We start from the raw sequence: 2,614 nt of genomic DNA, 5'->3' as shown, positions 1-2,614 counted from the left end.
CCACCATAAAGAGTGAGATGAAGAAAGATATAATATAATGGCAGAGAATAGCATCGAAGGTGGCCACATTCGGCGTGGCAGTGCGAACTGGGGATATGAAAGTGAAAGAGAAATATATATAGAAAGCACTGAAAGAAGCGCCGGTTCTCAACAAATAGAGAGACAAGGCGAAAACAGAATGAGGGCAAACACCAGTGCCAGTGCCCTTCGAAGAAGTGATATGTGTCACGACGCGATGGAATCAGGCTCTCGTCAAATTTTGGGCTCATTGAGTTATTGTATCATCTTAAAAATAGTGTTCATTTGTCTTGCTTTCGATGAAAAAAGTAGCCTACCGGGTATCCATCTATCTTCAACAGAAGTCGAGATTTTTCGAATTGAAGGAGGTCAGGGTCTCCTGGTTTCAGAGGTGAAATTAACGAGAAAATGGTCGCCAAAATTTGGTCTCTTCCATTGCTTGAGAGTCCTTGGAAACTGTAAATATACCTTTTTTGTGCCTTTGATCAATAAAATCCACACAAAAGGTGCTTATAATGGACATAAAAGGTATTGAGCCAAAAAGAAAAAAAAAAGAAGAAAATTAGAAAAAAAAATGCACAACGGTCAGAAAAAAACGCTAGTTTGTTTGATTTCATTGTAGTCGACGATCGCCTGATTTCATCATGATGCCTCACATATTGTCAATCGTTGGGGACAAATAAATAATGTTGACTTGGCCCAGTAGCGCAAAGTGACGAGCACTTGCTGCAGGAGAGTTTTTATTTAGTTTTAGTGTGTTTTACCGAACTTTCAACACAATAAGGTCATATAAATGCCGAAGATTAGAGGTGTATCGAGAGAGCAACAAACAAAAAAAAAGAAGGAGGAGAGATAAAGACGATAGTTGTTTGATAGGAAAGAAGGAGCAAACCACACCAGAGCACCCGCCAACCCCCCACACTGCAGGGGAGTATAATAAGGTGAATCCACGATTCGCGAGAGTGATGACACCTCACGTGTAGTGTCAGGTTCAGGATGTGCTCTCGACGAAACTTGCGAAACACTTCTTGCCAAACACTTCTCTGTCGTTGTACGTGTCGAAGGGATTTAGTACGGTCCCTGAAAATCATGTTTCTTTGTAGAAGACGCCGTTGTCGTGCTTGAAAAAACAAAAGTACAAGCCATTTTTACACGCGTTTATTTAAGCCCGCAATTGGACTCCCAGAGGTGCGATAACTTTAAACGCGAAAATCCATACAGGATAGGCTAACCTATTGACGTGCATACAGATTTTCCCAGCCTATAGGCTTACGCCCGTATAGGGGATACATGCGGTTAGTCCACTAAACGGACCGATGTGCATACTGTATTACATGTATTAATATTATCATTGTTGTCATCCTCCTCCTCCTCCTCCTCTTCGTCCTCCTCCCCCTCCTCCTCCTCCTCCTCCTCCTCCTCCTCATCATCATCATTGAAAAACAACTTTCTCGTTTTCTGGGTTTTTTTTTAAAAAGCATAACAGTTACTGCATTGTTGACGCCTTTGGTACGTAACTTACAAATACCCGGCACCAAAATTAGGACACAAGACACCCCCCCACCCCCCACCCCCCCCAAAAAAAAAACAACAAAAAAATGATAATCTCTAAAGAGATGCTAAAATTTGGGTTTTTAAAAAACTATTAGATCTATCCGTTCTACGAAGCGACTACACACTTGAGTTCATTGGAAATGATATCATATGGGTCCGGAGTTGGGGAATAGAAGATAACTTGAATTACTTCAGTTACACCAGTATCTTCACACTGACAGCGTATGAAAAAAGTAACTTCACACTGACAGGGTAAAAAAAAAGTATCTTCACACTGACAGGGTAAAAAAAAGTTACTTCTCACTGACAGCGTATGAAAAAAGTAACTTCACACTGACAGGGTAAAAAAAAAGTATCTTCACACTGACAGGGTAAAAAAAAGTGTATCTTCACACTGACAGGGTAGGAAAAAAAAGTAACTTCACACTGACAGGGTAAAAAAAAGTATCTTCACACTGACAGGGTAGGAAAAAAAAGTAACTTCACACTGACAGGGTAAAAAAAAAGTATCTTCACACTGACAGGGTAGGAAAAAAAAGTAACTTCACACTGACAGGGTAAAAAAAAGTATCTTCACACCTACAGGGTAGGAAAAAAAAGTAACTTCACACTGACAGGGTAAAAAAAGTAACTTCACACTGACAGTAGGGTAGAAAAAAAAGTAACTTCACACTGGAGAAGGCACTAGTGGCATTGACTTAGCATCCGCATAAACCCCTCACCCCCAGTCAAACAAAAATAGACAAACAACTGAAAAGTTTCATTGCAAACTGCGTAATAGAAACTTGTAGTAATAAATAATGTAGGCTGCTTATAATATAAAGGAATATGTCACGATATATGACATATAGTATTGATTAAAAAAAAGACGACATACTTTTATTCCATGAACTTGTAGAATAAGATCGATGGTCCAAGCACAGTGCATAGATTATCTAATTCTTGTATATTTTATTAAAACAAAACACAACCCAGCCCTGTGCAAAAAACAAAAACAAAAAATTAAAAAAGAATCAAAGAAAGAACAATAAAAATTATATTA

The sequence above is a fragment of the Aplysia californica genome, unplaced genomic scaffold, assembly GCF_000002075.1.
Source record: "Aplysia californica isolate F4 #8 unplaced genomic scaffold, AplCal3.0 scaffold00824, whole genome shotgun sequence".
NCBI classification, from domain to species: Eukaryota; Metazoa; Mollusca; class Gastropoda; order Aplysiida; family Aplysiidae; genus Aplysia; species Aplysia californica.
Note: the sequence above shows the minus strand (reverse complement) of the source record.